General features: G+C 36.9%; 1 protein-coding gene across 20 annotated transcripts in view; it reads right to left on the bottom strand.

Moving 5' to 3' along the window:
- Nucleotides 1-18953, bottom strand: part of Stacl (Stac-like) — a 166137-nt gene that overhangs the window by 84611 nt on the left and 62573 nt on the right. The gene's annotated exons all lie outside the window — the stretch shown is intronic.

The raw sequence follows: 18953 nt of genomic DNA, 5'->3' as shown, positions 1-18953 counted from the left end.
AGCGAGTGCTTTGACACGCTCGCGGGAATATGATCTGCTCTCTCTCTCTCCCGTCTCTCTTGACGATTTATTTACAGCTTGCTCTCCGCTTTGAAAGACGAAGACGTTAAGAGCCATTATTAAATCATTAACGCTATTCAATGGAATCGGTTTAAAGGGAAAACACTAATTAATGAAAATTGGAGGCAGTCAAATAGCCAATTCATTTATTTTTTTTCACAGCGGCCGGATTTACGCGTTGCGCAGAAAAGTTACAAACGTTAAATTAATTTGGCTGGGAGAAATTTATCATGAAAAACCTTCAGCACAATGAATATTTTTGTTGTTATTTCTTTACTAGCAGCTGATTACGCGAGTAATTTGTTAATCGACCGTTAAATGGCACATCAGGCTGGTGGACAATGAAACAAAATACGCGGGAATGTAATTATTAGGTCGGCACGCCTCTTTTTCGACGCTTCTGATTGGCCGCTGGACTGCCTCCTGATTGGCCTCTGTTATTTCGACGCCATATTCACTTCTGACCGGCGGGAACCAACACAGATTGCAATCCGGCCCCCGGTTGGAATTACGACTGCGCAGAAGGTTTTAATTTGGATCACGCATGCGCAGTGATGAGTTTCAGCCTCTCAGTGAGATGAAGAAGCGATCTGAACATTCTGCGCATGCTTAAGATGCGCACAAGTTTACTGCGCAGCTTCCAAAATGGGCGTATATTCAAAAAATTATAATTTTTGACGCCCCATTGACTTCTGACCAGCGGAAACCAACACAAATTGCAATCCAGACGCCGGTTATTTTTCTCAAATAAAATCTCTTTCTATTTTTCGTTAAATATCATGTCAGATTGTTTAAATATATCCTGATAAATTTATGAATCAAAATAATTTTAAATTTGGATCTAAGAAACATTAAACGCATAACGTAAGAAATTTAAATTTTTTAAACATCTTAGCATTCGAGAGTTAAAATTTATAAAAATAACAATTTTATAGTGATTTTAAAAATTCCAAGCAAATTTAATTTAAAAACTAGAGTTTAGGTTCTAATGAAAATCAGATATTTATTTTCGGTAGATCATATTTTGTAAGACCATCTGACATTTGAGTAACAATTTTCCCGTAAGACTATTGAGGAGTTTAAAATCTACAAATTCATAATTTCAAGAACACAAAGATTCCTAATCTTTTGTTTGCTTGGAAAACATTTCCAGTGTGAAACGCAATCATCATTTCATAGCATTTTCCATCGAAAAATCGATTTGCACGCAATCACGGAAGGCGTAATCCAAACAGTCGGCGGCAACAGAAAAGAAAATGCGAGCCGAAATAGCGTGCGAAATGCGTCCAACTTTCATCGGAGCACATCTTGAAGGCTTCAGAGCAGTTCGTTCGCCACTTGTCGACGGAGAGTCGATGATTATCATTTTTGTCGGGCTGAAGCGGCTGCAGCTCTACACAAACACACGGCGCGGCGGCGAGTTTTGTTGAGTCAACGCGAGCAGGCGGCCCTCGCCTTCCAAAACAAACTCAAGTCTCAAGTATAGTCTCTCTCAGCCGACGATTTTATACGCAAAACCACTAGACCCCTGCGCTGCGTAACTTGTGTGCCGTTGAAAAGGCGGAATAAAATAAATTCTGCTATTTTTATTTCGAAAAATCTAAAGAGGGATCAATATTGCCTCTCCTTTTTTATTATTTTCGCCCAGTGGATATTTTTAATGTGATGATTTAAAATTTAAGAGACTCGTGAAATTTAATAAAATTTTAAACTTCAGATTTTGCTCAATGTAGATTAAATTTAATTCAGAGAAAAATCGATCGAACATTTTAAACGTGCTACAAGAAATTATTTTACCCTCGCAATTTTTCAAATCTGTGTACAAGTTTTTCATTTATTAATATTTTTTATTTTCGAAAAATTAAAAGTCGGGAAGAATAATGATAAAATAAGTTTAATAAATTAAATAAAATTGTAAATTGTATTTTTTGATATTTCTTCCAAATTCCAAAATTTAGCTTTGTGACCTAGCAGATGGTTTAGAAATTTTAAAATGCATCGGCTTCAACGAAATAAAAAAAAGGAAAATCAGAAAATTAAACTAAGCTCATATCTAATGTAGAAAATTAATAATTAAACATCATCGAGAAAATTTATAAAAATCAGGACTTTTTGAAATTTTCTTTGGAACTTTCAGGCAAAAAATGTAATAAATTGCTAATTTAAAGGCTCTCAAAGGTTGCAATTTTTGATAATAATAATTTTTAATTTTCTAGAGGGATAAACCATTTCAAGGAGCGAGTTTTAGTCACAAATTTATAAAAAAATTGCTGCTTTTGGTGTTTTATAGTATCCATGGTTAAAAAGCCGTGGAGCTCACATTTGAAGGCAAATTCTCATTTCTGAATATTTTGAAACACGCGGCTCCTTAAAATAAATTGAGAGAGATTGATTTTCTTCGCACGTCGCGCTTCACGTTTTGGTCAGAAATAATATCAATTTAACCTAATTCGCACCTCAGGAATCGATAGGTGTGCTCAGAAACTTCGTCAAAGACATTCTTTAAAAGAACAAAAATGTTTTTGTTGTAAAATTTTTCAACCCCTGCAAAACAAAGCCGCTCTGGGGTCTAAGGCACACGCGTCTCATCTCTCGCGACCTTTACGTTGCAAATTATTAAATTGCATAAATAAACGCACTTGCCGGCATGTGCCCCTCGTCGGAAATTAATATTTAACAGACGTGTCTCTCGCCAATTATGCAGCGGCTGCTGCTGCTGCTGCTTGATCTCGTGTCTGCATTTCTCTCAAACTTATGCCGCGCGTGGTGCGGGAGTAGAGCTGCTCGGCTGCTTCTTTCAAAATGTCAGAGGTAATTCGCCAACGCCGCCGGCGTAAAATTCGAGCAAATTCACCCGCCGGCACGGCAGCAGCGCTACCTGTTCTCGCTTTTCGGGAATATAATGGGTTTGGAAAGCAAGAGGGAGAGAAAAAAAATACAAAACACCTCTCTTTAGCTAATTAGTGACGAGTCGTGTCGGAATGCAGGCCGCCCGCTTCAGGCAATTCAGGATTATCTTAATGAGTGTTTGAATTCAACTCCTAATTAATTAAACAAATGGTTTAGCGGGAGAATAAATTCCGTCTGGACATCGGGGGCCAGATTTGCGATAAAATTGGTTCGCACTGCGCAGATCCAAGATGACGTGTGAATGTGGGGAAACAAAAAGCTCTCTTTGGATTGCCGTACGAGTGTCAAGAGTTTGTTTTTACGATCCAAAAGGCACAATTAGTTAAGAGTAATGCAAATTATTGGCTTAAACTTGGTTCTTTTTTCCAATTTTCACGTGGCCGTTTTTTCTCGCTCCATACTCCACCAAACGCCATATCTGCGCGTCGCACGAATCTGGCCCCCGCTAGGAAGATTAAATGAATCTATTATATATTTTTTTACAAGTGTCTAAATAAGCAAAGCGCCTGTTGTTTTAATTAAATCAATGAAATACTTCGCGAACGTTTTGTTAATTTTACTATGGTATTTTGTATTTTCAATTTCGTTCAGTAATTTTATAGAAGACTTTAATTTGCAAGTTTTTTTTTAAATATTACACTGCTTTTGAGTAGTTTAAAATTACTTTCTTACAAATGTTTCGTTATCCTGCATTTTTATATTGAAGTTTATTAAAAATAAAAATCAATAATTATTTGAATATTTTAAAAAACCCTTTAAATTCTTATTTGATTTTTTCATTAACTTAAAATTTAAAATTAAAATATAATCTTTTCGATTTACTCAATCTTAAATCCACGAAAAGAAATAGCATTGTATATAAGTGTGCTTTTTGGTTATGATGAAATGATAATTAAATACACCATAAAACTTGAAAAAAAGAAATATCAACAATTTGTTAATTTACTTTTTCAAATTTAATTCAGTTATTTACCTGGCCAAAAAAACTACCCTAGAAGCTTTTAATTTGCAAGTTTTTGATATTCCTTCTACAGATATGAGCCAGTTAAACAATTTTGTCTCCAATCGGTCCGTAATTCTTCACAAAGTATTATTTTTTTCTTGCTGAAATTTACACAAAATAAAATTAGTTCGATCAATTTTAAAACACCTTTTAAATGATCCTGATTTTTTTCAATTTAAAATTTAATTGGAAACAAAAACTGATTAAACCTTTATTATTTTGCAATTTCTATCTAAAAAAGCCAAAATTGGTCTTTAAAACTCACTAAACATTTAACTTTCTCGTGGTTGCATTTTTAAATTCTTAAACGAAGAATTTCACTGGCATAGAGATGAGTTTCCGCTCTCAGTATCGACTAAATTAAACACAATTAATAAGTAACTGATAAAATTTCGATAAAAATAGCAAAATTATGTGTCTTATATATACAGGATTTTTTTTAAATTTACCATAATGATCGATTATTCAACAAAAACCTCATGATTGCAAAGATGGCGTCTCTTAAAGGAGATCTAATTAGCTTTCGCTGCTCCCTCTCAAAAAGCCTGGAAGCGGATTTTCCGCGTAAAGAGCGACGGAAATACGCGAGACGTTTTGAGACGCAACCGAGCATACCGCGTTTTCGAAACGGGAAATTTTGACTTGCTTGAATAAGAGCAGAGTGCGGCTCATCCTTCTTTCATGTGTGCGCACCTTTGAATATTATATTCCATTTAGCCGCGGCACAATGAAAAGACGCTCGTCGCCCCCGGCACCCCTTTCATCTGATTTATACACCCTTTAAACTCCTGAAGCGTGTTTTCAGTAGCTCGCTTGATGAATATTTACTCCTATATATTCGCTCCTGCTGGTCTAAACAGGTCTTTTGGTAATTAAGTATTGCTTTTTCATTGATTCATTTATTGGTAGGAAATCGATTGGGACATTAACTGACTTTATTTTTTAATCCTGAAAAAATTATTCAACAAATCGAGCCCCAAGTAAGATGAATTAAAGAAATGTTTGTTTTTAAAATATTATTTCCTTTTTTCCATATATAAAACAGAGTGTACCAATATTATTTGCTCGAATAGCAATTTTTGCAAAAATTAAAAAATTATCATCCAAAAGTAACAAAACGAACAATTTAAATTTAAAAATGACAGTAGAATTGTACGTTAAAGAGCCAAAAATATCACATTAAAAAGCAATTTAAAAATGGCTTAAATTTTAATTACTTAATTATTAAAAAGTACAGAAACTGATTAATTTCAATTGATTTTAAGGGCACAAGACACTTAAAGATAATTTTCCTCGTTTTAAATTATCTTAAGTAAGCTTTAATCGTTTTTTATATACCATAATTGTGCATTTAGTTATTTTTGCAAAAATTAATAATTTATTTATCTCAAATACTGTTTTATTTTTTAAATAGTCTACTCTTGTACTCTTACATCAAAGAGTAAATATAAACTGGTATTTTTTCAACCTTCAGAACCACGGGCGTTTTTTTTTGCTTTTGCTAAATATAACAGCCCTTAGAAATCTTGCGCAGGGGAAAAAGCGATGATGCCCCGGCTACATTCGATATCATTTCCTCCTCTCCACATGAACCAGGGATAAAGTGGGCTATGAAAAGCACTTCTCGTTTTCCTCGGTTTTCCGGTAGACGTCTCGCCCCGTGTAAAGAGACAACTTGAGCGTATAAATAAAAATTCACATTTCTGCTAGCAGCGATTTTATTTAACCCAAGCCTTGATCGATTTACGAGGGTGAGTTCGGAGATAATTTTATTTATTAAAATCAACGGTAGCCGGATTGCGATTTGTGTATGGTTCCCGCCGGTCAGAAGTCAATATGGCGTCGGAATAATGGAGGCCAATCAAGAGACAGTCGATCAGCCAATCAGAAGCGTTGAAAAAGAGGCGTGCCGACCCAATAATTTCATTCCCGCGTATTTTGTTCCATTTCCATTAGCCTGATGTGCCATCTGACGGTCGATTCTCCATTTACCGGGCTAATCAGCTGTTAGTAAAGAAATAAAAACAAAAATATTCATCGTGCTGACCGGTATTTTCATGATTAATTTTTTTAAGCCAATTAAAATTTACGTTTGTAACTTTCCCAAAGTATTCTACCAGACGCCATATCTGCGCGTCGCGTGAATACGGCCCTCGTTGATCAAAATGCACCCTGATATCCCTAAAATCTCGTCCCTGATTGTGAGCACCCTGAGTGCACGCAGAGTGCCAAATTACGAAAATACCAGCGGTGTGAAAATCTTGCAAATCGAACCAATACAGATGCCGTCAAGCGTAGGAACTTTGGCATTTTAAAAATAAGAAATATAATTATATACCATTTAAAAATACATGCAAATCAGAAAGTTTAATTGAATGGCCTGGAAAGCGTTTAAAAGTGGTCTTGAAGAAGAAGATTATTTATTTTACAAATTAGATCAATTTTAGTAGTTCTATTATTATATCACGCTATCATATAACAAGGATTTTACTGAATATATTTCCAGTAAAATTTGTTTAATGTGCAATATAGCTTATAAATTAAAAATATTTTATTTAAATATGTTTAAAAAATTACAAAAAAAACCTTACTAATTAATATCATTCCCCTCTATTTTTAGAGTTCATATTAGGCTTTGCTCTCCACATAATGACCAGAATAGAAATTCAAAACGAGCATTGTGGCGGAAAATGAGGAGCCTGGTCCGAAGCCACAAAATCCGAGATTGAATTGAAGCAGGCCGCGTGCTCTCTAATATGTATATTCGCTCGCATTCCGCCAGAGGTGATTAATTAAAATTCACTCCGGCAGAGACAATGGGAGCGAAAGTTGCACGTGCAATATTACACACGGCGGGGCCGACCTCGACCGAGCCGGGCGAATTCAGAGAGGGCACTCGAAAAGGAACTGCTCTCTGCCTGCGGATCGATAGGCACGCGGAGGGCGCGACGGGGGCTGCTCGGGGGAAGGGGGCGTGTTGCTCTGCACGCCCATAGCACGGGGTACGCCAGGTCGAACCCAACGCACGCATTCAATTTTCGGCAAGCTTTAAATAAAGATGAGTATACGCGGCACTCGCTTCGATGCTGACGAACCCCGCAACCCCCCCGACCACCCTTACGCCCAATGTGTGGAGGGCGGGGGTTGTTTCAACGGTACTTCGAGAGACCTGTTGAATCGGCTGCACCACCACCATGAACGCACCGACTGGGCTGCTTCAAATAGCGCCAATAAAATATTTTACAACCTCAAATGGAAATGGGCTTGGTTTTATTATTTTCTCAATGTTAAAATTAATTGATTTGGTTAAGAGTTAAAATTCAATTCAAATTAAAAAATTTTAATTGCTAGAAAATTATAAATTTTTGGTTTAGTTGAAATGAACTTTAATGGCATATGTTCATCAAATTAACGAAAATGTTATTAACATAATGGTATCTGGGCAATTATAATATAGAAAAATAAAATGTGATATTTGCTCGGAAGAACTTGAATTCCCAGAGAGAAAATAAAGAGTTAATTAAATATATTTTGCACTGATACTGATCGTTAAATATAAATTTTTAATCATCAATGAGTGATTTAAAATTAAATTTCAAAGGTAAATTTTGTTCATATTGATGGTAATTGCAGAAAATTAAAAAAATTCACTCCCGGTTGCGATTTTTACAGTTTTAATCAAAACGCGGCTCAAAACGAAGAAAACCGACACGAAAGCCGGCCAACCAACGCTTCTCGGAGCAAAACAAAGTGTCGAGTGGTCAAAATCGCCCTCTGGCTCATAGATGAATTAAGAAAAAAACAATCAGAAGAAAATGTGTCGTTTTGCGCGGGCTTTGGGGGTGACAGGGGCGGACGGGGGTCGTTTTTTAATCCATTCGACGCAGAATTTTATCGCAAAAGTCCAACGAAAATTGGTTTTAGCCTCTAAAATCCATAGGAGACGAGTTATAAATTTTTAAAGTTGAAGAAAAGTGGAATGTAACATCACAAACTTTTGGTTTTTGGGGCCCGGCTGGGGCCCTATGGGCCGCAGGGCATTGATTCTGGTCTCAATCGATGCCCCTTAATGAGACACGTCCGCCAATGTTCGGTTTTTCAAAATTGGGCCATTTTTTGAATTACTAGGATTTTTAAAAGTGCTGATTTTTGGACATAGTCAATACCCTGAAAAACCTCCAAATGGGATGAAAAAATTAGGGGTTGAAATTATAAAAATCTAAAATACAGGCCTTCTGAGGAATTTAATTACGCGTCTTTTGTTACTAAATTTTTCAAAATGTCTTTAAAAAAAGCCAAGATATAATGGTTTGAAGTCCGAAAATTAGCCTTTTTGCCAATCCCCCATTTTGATTATCATGGAAAGCGACAATTTTTCGGCATTTTCAACTTCCACAGGGAATTTTTCGGGTTATTTTGCTATGGATTCACTCTAAAATGACACTAAATTAAAATAAACCGAGTTTCAAGTCCGTCGGTGCCATAGAAAAATTTAAATAATATATTTTTTTAATTTTCAACAATTTACATCTTGACAGGAACGCAATAATTCAACGGGTTGATGGATTTCAAGTCACAAAGTCTCAAACGAATCGCCTCGACGAGCCCAATATACCACCTGACCTATCCTGACGACCTTTTTCAGGGTAATCTACCCTAAGATCGGTCCAGGAGCCAATTTTCGCGATTTTTCCGACGCAGACACCCCTTTTGCCACTTCGACGCCTTTTTCGTACAAAAATAAAATAAGATTAAGTCAGAACTTTAGTTCTAAATGTTTTCCTATTAGTTATAATTTCAAGCATTTGGTACAGCTCTTTTAAAAATGAAAAATATCCTGACATTACGAGAAAACGTATAATATTTTTCATATTTGTCTTTGAACAAACTATAAAGCGCCCAGGGCTGAAGCAAGGAGTCGGAATAAGTTATGTTTCCAGGCAATGCGCGCGCGGGAAGGCTGCACTACAAGTCATTCAAATTAAAAGACTGAGAGAGAGAAGAGAAGACGCGCATAATGTAAGCGGAGCTTAATTAAAAAAGTTGGCTCGTGCATTATGCGCCGCGGAGCAGGGCTCCAGGCTGCTCGGTTTATTTTTTTTTTGCGAAAAACTCGAGTGGATTGCAATTTGCTTGAGTACGCCGATCACGAATGTTGCCGGTCGCTGGGTGACCCACATTCGCGCGGCCGAGTGGGATGATTCAGCCGAGCAACTGCTGATTTTTACCGTCGACCGAACGATCTCATTACGTGCGGTTCGCGTGGTGGGCGGCTGACGCACAATACGCACTCGACACTAATTAGTTGCTGCCAGATCTAATCTCTTTTGTGCTCATTTACTGCTTGCCTGCGAATCAAAAGCCTTTTCCGGACGCAATATGCTCCTCAAAAGATACTTTCCTCTCGATCCGATGAATGCGACAAAAGTTGTGTTCATATATAATTCCTCTCCAATTCAAGTAGGGTAAATTTAGAATTTCTCTGGGAATTTCTGGGGAAAACATTCACATATTTTCGTATTTATTTTTAAATATAGCTCTAAAAAAATAAAATTGCGCAATTGACCAGTTGCATAAACCCTTAGTTATTGAAGCCGCCAACAGATGGCGCAACCACAGACTTTCTTAAAAATTTTGTTTTAAGCGGTTTTAAGGCATTTTCGCTGCGATTTCAGACTCAATCTAGCTGTTTTGCTTTTGTTAATTAATTTGCTAATTTTTGACGTGCTGAAAACCAAAATCGGTTCAGCCATTCGCCGTAGAAATGTTGGAAAAGATTTTTTTTATTTCAAAAAATAGTTTTTCACGATTCTACGATGATTTGCTGAACCGATTTTGGTTTTCAGCACGTCAAAAATTAGCAAATTAATTGAAGAATGCACAGTAGCTAGATTGAGTCTGAAATCGCAGCGGAAGCAGTGCCTTAAAATCGAAAGTCTACGGTGGCGCCATCTGTTGGCGGCTTTGAACACTTAGGGTTTATGCAACTGGTGAATTCGTGATCATTTTGTGACTTAGAGCGAGTCGGAAAGTAGGAAAGCACAGGAAAAATACATTCGATAGTCTAAAACCCCAAATCTTTGAATTATTAAAACACAATTTTGAAAAGCCTGAAAACATCGGAATAGTTTCTAATTTGATAGATCCACCAGAAATAAACTGCGAACACATGATCTGAATTACATGAGACGAGGAGAAACCACACACACAAACACACAACTGTGTAAACATTTTGCTGTTTGTTGGTACAAATAGTAATTAATCGCAATCAATTGGAGCCAAATCCGAGCAGTAGCAGCAGCCGCAATTCGCCACACAGAGTAAACAAGCGCGATTGTTCCGTCAAGCTGTGCAACCTGCTATTGTTTCATCCTTCATCCGTCGCGTATATCAGATTTTCGGTGCAGCCAAATTGGAAGGGAAACCTCGGCGGGAGCAGAGCTAACGAGTTTACTCCGGGTGCATTGACAAGGCAAACAAAAAGCCCATCGTCAGCGTCGCGCGCGTAATGAAATTATTTCAGGCGCGCGCATTGATTTTCGAGCTGCACGAGCGAAAAAAAAACACGCCGGCAGACAAGCAAGAAAATTGAGTATTATGATTCGCGACGGAGAATGGAGATTAATTGCAGGCAATTTGCTTGGCTGCACGTCGTGCTGCTGATGGTTAAAATGCAGTAGGCGTCACCTTTTCACCTCGTCCATTTTGCAAGAGAAACGGCAATTTGCGAAGGAGGTAATGAGCCGTTTTTTATGTACCTTGTCTCGTTTCCAATTATTTTCATTAAGCCTTCCCTTCATGGAAATCTCTTCAAGGTAAAATGCACCTTTTAATCTAGCTCTTTTTCAATTTATTCTTTAGCTTTAACGAGTAAATTGCGCCCCTTGAGCCTTCAGGCAACTGTCCGTTGAGGAATAAATTGAGCAAAAACTCAAATAAGGCAGGGGCCCGATCTCAGGTCGCGCGAGACCTGAGGAAGGTCGGTGACATGTAATGGTTAAAAAATCGTAGCAGATTTTGGCCAAATGTGCTCTAAATTATTGAAAAAAGCATTAAAAAACAGCCTGGGAGCGGATCTCAGGTCGGGGTACCCTGAAAAAGGTTGTTAGGGTATGCCAGGTCGAAGCCCAGTCAAATACCTGTCCGATGAGGGGTCGTGGTCCATGATCGAATGAACGGCCGAATTTTAAGAAAAATAAAACCATTTTCGCCCGTCAAGCCGAAAAAAACGAAAAAAATTAATTTAAATTTTTCTATGCGCCAGAAAAATCTGAAAATTGGTTTCCAGACCGGCGGTGATCTCGCGCGTGCGATTTAGTAAAAAAACCCTTTAAATATTATCTGTTTGAAAAAAATTTTGAATTTTCAATTTCCCGAGAAAGTGCAAAAATCACAATTTTGAAAGTTAAAAAAATTATCTGCCCCTAAGATTTTGATCTGATTGTCTCGCATATGGTCTTACAATAATCCCAGATAAATTTCTCGTCGATTGAGCAGCCATTTCCCTGGCCGGTGGAAGCCAATGAAATTTTCAGCTTTTCTGCAAATTCGGCTGAGAAAAATTCTTGAAAATTCGAAAAATGGTCCAATTTTGAAAATCCACATATGGGCAGACGCATCTTAGCAAGGGGCGTCGATTGACACTAAAATCTGTGCCGTCTGGCCCATAGGGTCCCGCCTGGGCCCTGAAAACCGAAGTTTGTAATGTCACATTTCGCGTGTTTTCGACTTTAAAAATTTAATTTCTCCATAACAAGTATATCCGCATTTTTTATTGTTAAGTCTAATGCTCCATTGTTCATATTCATATTTCAAATCTCCATTTCTGAGAACATCAAAAATAAATGCCAGCATTCTTTCATTCTTTCCCTGTTGCTCCATTTCATTAGTCCCACGCGAAAGATTATCCCCTATAGCTCTTCTCTCGAGAACACTTGCCCATCTCGTTAATATTTCCCCGAATTTATACGTGCTGTATTTTTAACTATTTGCTATACTGTAAATCCGCGTCTCGACGTCTGCAAACGCAAACAACCAAACCAACTGTTCGCTCAATCCCTTGAGCACTGCATGCACGTGCGACAAAGGAAACACGAGTGCCAATTTGGTTTTCCGTTTGATGCCCCGATTTCCGCCGCCGTCGCCGCCGAGGTAACCAAGGAGGAAAAAAGAGACGCCACTCGCTGACAGAATGGAAAAGGAGAAGATAAAAAAATTGTGGCACAAAGCAGAGGAATGCCGGCCGCGTGCGCATTTATTTGCTTGCAGGTAAAGCCGTCCTCGAGTGCTTGGTCGGTCGGTTTCTTTCGCCAGAATTCCAGCCACCCACTCGACGCGCAGCAAAATTGGATTTCGTCGGCTCTCTTTATTTCTTTCTTTCTCGAGAGTGACTGATTACACCCCTGAATCCTACAGTTGTTGAGGAGCGCGTATACCGACGCGAAATTCTAATTATTATTCGGCACTTCGCCTGCTTTTTGCGTCAACTGCCAGAGCATAATTTTCGACTGTCGCCGCTATAATCTCTCTCTTCTGCGTTGAAGCTGTTTTGCTGTCTTCCTGTTCATTGTCATTGTAATCCCCTGTTTTTGTTCTTCCCCATCAAGAAGGGACCAAAGGAGTGGAATGATAGGGATTATTTTTATTTAAAAAAATTATATTGCATAAAAAGATAGCCCTAACTGAACAAAAGTGACCCAATTTTTCGAATTTTACCGGTTACGCCCTCTTTATTGAGCAAATAAGGAAATTAATTGCTTCCGGGGTGAGAAAAATTATGAAAATTTAATAGTGAGAAGTTAAAAAATAGTAATTTTGAGTCTTTAAAGTTATTTTTTATTTTTTCAAAATTTGCAGATTTTTGAAAGGGGTGTGTGTTTGGCCTGATTAAAATTCAGCACTTGATAGTAGCGTCAAATGCTGGCTAAATTCAGAAAGCTGATTAAATTTCCAGTTGTTTTCCTATTGAGCAAATTTTTCTCAAATTTACTATTTTCGCACAAAATTCGTCTGAAAATTTCAACTGGCCGTTAGAGAATCTTTGAATTTTTTTAGGTTAAATCAAAATACCCAAAATTAAGTTAATTTATTCGAAAATCATCTCAGAAAAATATATTTTTTTCATTTAATTTCTAAGATTTTTTAGAACTAAATTTAGAAATCAATGGCTATCAGAGCCTCAACATAACACATAATTTTTTTATTGATTTACAATGAAAGCAAAATGACAAGCAAAAATAAAAAAATCGCGCCGCAAAATAAAAATTTCATGTATATAGGTATTTATCCGGCGGACATGAGCCCAAGTCCATCGATTGTGATGGATTTGCGCGTTAATTACGCAAAAGTGCTGATCGCATCGGACAACGCGTGTGTGTGTGTCTGTACGGTCCGTCATTAGCACGTGCGACACATCATTAACCCAATTTGTCCGCTCTTTATTTGACGAGGGACGAACAAAAAGTTCTCCATTGCGCCATTTGCGCGTGCAATTTATGCACACCTGCAATGTTTTTTGCCCGGCTAGCTGCGCGTGCACGTGGGCTGACTTTGATTAATCGCCCGCTGCCGCCGCCGCTGCGAGTGTTTAATGTCGCTTGCTAATGCGACATCGACTGCCTGCTAATTTCTGCCTGCACATAAATTGTTTTTAAATTACATACATGTTGTTATTTAAGAATTTTTTAGATTGATAAGAAAATTAATAAAAAAAATTTTGCTTTCTTCCTGTTGGTTTCAGAGTTATTTTTACTGTACCGATATTTTTTTAGACATAAAATAATTACAAAATAAACACACTAATAAATAAAGTAAATTAAACTTTATATGATTTTTAGTTTAATTTATTATTTAAATTATTTTAGGACACTTTTTTAAGCTATCTATTTCTTTATTGCATTTAAAATTTATATTTTTGTATCACGCAGAACTGTAACCAAAAGATAATTTTCAATCAGGATATAAAGAAACACATACAAGTTTTCACTTTCGTAAAACCTAATAGATTTCTTACGTTGAAAATTAATTATTTAATTGGATCATGAGTCACTCTTTTCAAATTCTTAGTCATTTAGTCAATATTCCTTAAAGGAGACCGCAATTTAATCTATAAATTTCCCATCAATTAATTAATTTCTTCCTCTTTCCAAGAGCCCAAGAAAAACAATTAAGAATCAAGCGGATTGAATTGATTCAAAACTAAATTGCCGTTTCCCAGGACGTTTCAGTTTTAGTACGGGGGTTGGAACAATTTAAAATTAATGATCTCCCGCACAAACTCGTTGGGAATCTCCCTGAGGAGTCCTAAACCGGAAAATGTGTGCCATTAACCACCGACGCAGGCAGCAAGCTATGCAATTCGCAGAGAGCCCGTGGGGTCTTAAAACTTTCTCTTGTTTTTCCTAGAAGTCAAAAACTGCTGCGCACCTGCCAAGCTCTGGATGAACACGCAACCATCTTCAAAATATCTTTGAATAATAAATAAATATTTTCAAACTCTATTTCAGACGGTAGATTTGACAAAAAAAAACTTTTTAAACGGTCTTGACGCCAATTTTAGTGAATTCAGTGCTTTATTTATTGCTTCTATTGTCCTAAAAATATAAATATTCGCTAGAAAATTAGTCTAAAACAGTCAATATTGGCTCCGAAACTGTTTTAACTGTTGTTTCAGTCTATAAAACTCAATTGGACCTCTCAACCCTGATAATTTGGCTAGCAGAACGTATTTTAAACAAAGCGAATCTCGACATTTAAGAAGATTTAAAATTTACATCATCAGGAGCTTTCAAAATTATTTTCTTTCTAATAAAATCAAAATTCCAGGAGTTTTGTGTATCTTCCAAAATTTAAAATTCAAATCAAAATCATGTTGTCATCTCTTAAAAACAAACTAACCAAGTTGATAAAAATTCTGTTAAATTCAGCTGCTAATCTTTAGCGTTCAACGGAATATTTGAAGTTTTAAATTTGTTAAATTGATGCTTTAATAAAGAAAATGTTTTGCTTTTGCTCCAAATAGTTATTGAAAAATACTAAAAAATAGTCTAAAAAATCACAAAAGTGTATAAAAAATATTTCTAGCGCTAAAAATGGAAATTTTTAAAAGTTAAACAAAAATATCATATTTTTTGAAGACTTTCTTAATTTTTCTGGCTATTTACAATGTTTTTTGGCTTATCATATATTTCAACAGCGGCTCTCATCCCTGTTTCAAACATTTCAAGCAATCATTAATATTGACGTCAGGTTTATTTTCACTTGAGAAAGATTCAAAAGAAAAGGCCGTCCTTTTTTAATATAAAAGCACTCTGGCGTCATTTCCATTCAACCACTATAATCCGCATTCCATTCCACAGATTCATATTTTTGCTTTCATCGCAATCAGCGGCGATAATCCGCTTGCCGACGTTTGTGTGACAGGCGAAATCGGAAATTCCTGGCCAAGTAATGAATTTCGATCGGATCTTTCTTTCTTTCTCTCTGGCGTCTGTTGCGCTAATTGAACTTTCCTGCTCTCGTGCGTCATATTCTCTTGAATCGCGCGATCGCGGTGATAAATGAGAGAGGGCGAGAACAAAGATAATGAGCCGGATATCATTGATGGATGACCCTAGACTTGCGAGTGCAATTGCATGTTCACGTGCGGCCAAGATAAAGATAATAATCAAGAGTGGCGGTGTCAATATGCGTCACTCCTGACGTCCTGACGCGCAGACGATGAGCCAAGACAACACGATCCGAGCGAGGATCGGGGATACACCGCGCCTTTTCCTTTTTTCCGGCGGCGCGTGGGATTTTTATCATTTCTCCGTCAAATGAGAGCGCCAAGTCTATTTCAGTCTCGACCAAGCATGCAAAGTTGAGCAAAAGTTGGTGACGCAAGGATGATGATGATAAGGGAGATCTTATATGAAAGGAGCTACTGCGTGGTGTCATTGCAGCCTCTCATCCACGACAGCCAAGCAGAGTTGCTTTTCAATATGCACAGGACTATTTTACAGAAATAGGGTGGGCAGACAAAAGCAGGGTACTTCTTTTATTTTTTGTGTTGCTATTGTAAATGCATTTAGAGCAATAACGTAAATTCGGACTAATGAGTTCATCAATGCTTTACAAGCTTTATTTAACTGTTATAGGCTGGCGTTAATTATAAATAGTTTCTATAACTGAATGCTACAGTAAATTTAAAATGTTTTATAAGTATGTATTTATATAAATAGAGATTTATGCTAATATAATTAAATAATAATAAATTTAGAATTTAAAATTCTAAAAAATATAAGTGTCTTGTTAAAAATAGAAATCAATTTAGAAAATCAAATATTTTTATACTATTTTGTTTAACATTTAGAAAATTTTATTATTGCAAATAGCAGTGCCAGATTCGTGTGACACGCAGATAAAAAATGGCGCGAAAAGAAGCAAGTTTTGGTCAATTAATTGTGACGTAAAATTTGCATTACTCTTAACTAATTGTGTCTTTTGGGTCGTAAAAACAAACTCTTGACACTCGCAAGGCAATCCAAAGAGAGCTTTTTGTTTACCACGTTCAGACGCCATCTTGGATCTGCGCAGTGCAAACCAATTTTATCGCAAATCTCACCCCCGCTGATTGTCAATTTAAAAAAACACAAATTAAAATCTTAAAATGTCTAAGTTAGTAATAGTTTAAAACAAAATTGTTTATTAGAACAGTTGAATTTTAATGGTCAAAGCGGTTAATTGATAGAAAAATTTAAAAGGTTTTCACCAATTGCTTGCATAAAACTAATTGAAGCCTAGAGGTTGCTTTGAAATTTTTTTAGAAACGTTTTAGCATCCTTTTAAATGGTAGGGACAGTCTCCCAACTTAAAATCTTGTTTTATTTCACAACAATGAATTTTGCCATGAAGTTTCTAAAGCCATTGGATAGACCTCGACAAGAGAAATCGAAATATGCCAAAATTAAATTTTTCGACGAAATATGAAATTGCATTAAACATCTTTAAATTAAATTTTTTATTAATTTTTTTATAAAAGAGGATTCACAAACAGGAGCATTTTCCGGAAAACCATAAATTTTAAGGATATAAAAAATTTGGTGCAATATCAAAAATACTTTAACATTAAATATTAATTACTGGGCCAGATTAGTGAGCCAGAGAACGCAAATTTCACTGTTATTTACATGAAATGAAAAAAAAGTAGAAAAATCGTAAACTTTAATATAAAATTCCTTTTTCCCATTATTTTTTGTCATTGCGATACTGGCAAACCCTGCCTAAAAATAAAAATTCGCCTTACAAAACCTGTCCACTCACTCAAGCACATAATAGACTTCCTTTCCACGGCTCTCTAGGTAAAAAATGTTGAAAGTTGGTGTGCTATTTATAGATTCATCCTCGACAAAAACCTTTTTCCCTACACATCCATCCGTCCTTCCTTCCACTCTCTCGCAGTTGCAAAACAGGGTTGTCGCAGTTCGCAGTCGTCGCCGCTTTCTTGCGTGCTCAATGAGCAGGTGCTGGGGAAAGGAGACGTGTGTCGAGTGTGCAATTATTTCTAGCTGTTGCTCAATGTTTGCACATTGCACAGCACGTTTCGCCTTCCGTCACTCTCGTCTCGTCCAAGCGCAGCGACGAGGACATCGATTTGTGCGAGCAATCAGCCAGAAAGCAGAGGTTATTCCAAATGGACCCTTGGATACATGCTAATAATGAGGGGGCGAAACGTCTCAATATTGCTGAAATGCTGCTGGGCGAAGGCGAGCGAACCGACCGCCGAGATTGTGAATGGATGGCAGTGTGTGTGTGTGTTGTGACAGTGGAAAAGACCGAGTTGCCCAGACGCATTACTTCGCAGAAATCGATTGTAACGAGAAAGCTTTTATCGGATTGCTCAACGGTATAGATGATGGTTTTCGGCAGCAATCATTTCGAAAGTGAAAAATAAATAGAAAAAATTGACAGAACTTGTGAGAACAGGACAAAACTTGTGATTGAGTGATCGCAAGGACAGAAAATACTTCACAAATAATGTCAGATCAGTGGGAAAAATAAATTAAAATTGTGTTCAGTCAGAAAATCCAACCTTGATACAAAATTAATTTAAAACCAATTCTTCTGGTTTAATTTTTTACATTTCGTTTGGCTTTTAAAGTAAAATATAAATTAAAATGTGCATTATTTGGGTCACCGGGGGCCTGGTTGCGATCTGTGTTAGTTCCCACCGGTCAGAAGTCGAAACAATGGAGGCCAATCAGGAGACAGTCCAGCGGCTAATCAGAAGCGTCGAAAAAGAGGCGTGCCGATCTAATAATTTCATTCCCGCGTATTTTTTACATTTCCATTAGCCTGATGTGCCATCTAACGGTCGATTCGCCAATTACCAGGCTAATCAGCTGTTAGAAAATAAATAACAAAAATATTCATTGTATTGACTTTCCCGGACGCCATATCTGCGCGTCGCGTGAATCCTCTGCCCCCGGTGATTTAAGTTCTTTCTCTTTAATTTACATTCCTAAAAAGAAAATAGCAGTTCATATGTGAATTATTAATTTAAATCAAGAGAACATCCCAGAGATTGCGGAAATTGCACGTTTCAATTTTTAAAGTCACTAAAGTTGTTGTTTTACGAAAAAAAATGGGTCATTATTATTATTAAACAACGGACGCGGGTTTGTCATGATTATAATTTAGTGCAAGTACACGTGTTCTGCTCAACTGCACATTCGCTGAGCACGGAAATGGAGTTGGCGATGAAGCAAGCAGCGATGCAATTAATTCTCAATCAATAATACGACAACAACAAAACGCCCAGCGAACAACGTGTGCTTCAAACCTGAGTTTGGTTTCAATATTTTTAGACTAGACACACATATATGCACTGGCACGTTTCCAAATTGGTTGTACGGCTTTTTTAAGTTTTAATAAATTAATTTTGTCCTAAAGCCAGTTCTTCTAAAATATTATACTTGTGTTTATTGACTAAAAATGGCTG

This window comes from Cloeon dipterum, chromosome X (assembly GCF_949628265.1).
Source record: "Cloeon dipterum chromosome X, ieCloDipt1.1, whole genome shotgun sequence".
Classification (NCBI taxonomy): domain Eukaryota; kingdom Metazoa; phylum Arthropoda; class Insecta; order Ephemeroptera; family Baetidae; genus Cloeon; species Cloeon dipterum.
Note: the sequence above shows the minus strand (reverse complement) of the source record. Positions and strands in the feature narration are given on the sequence as shown.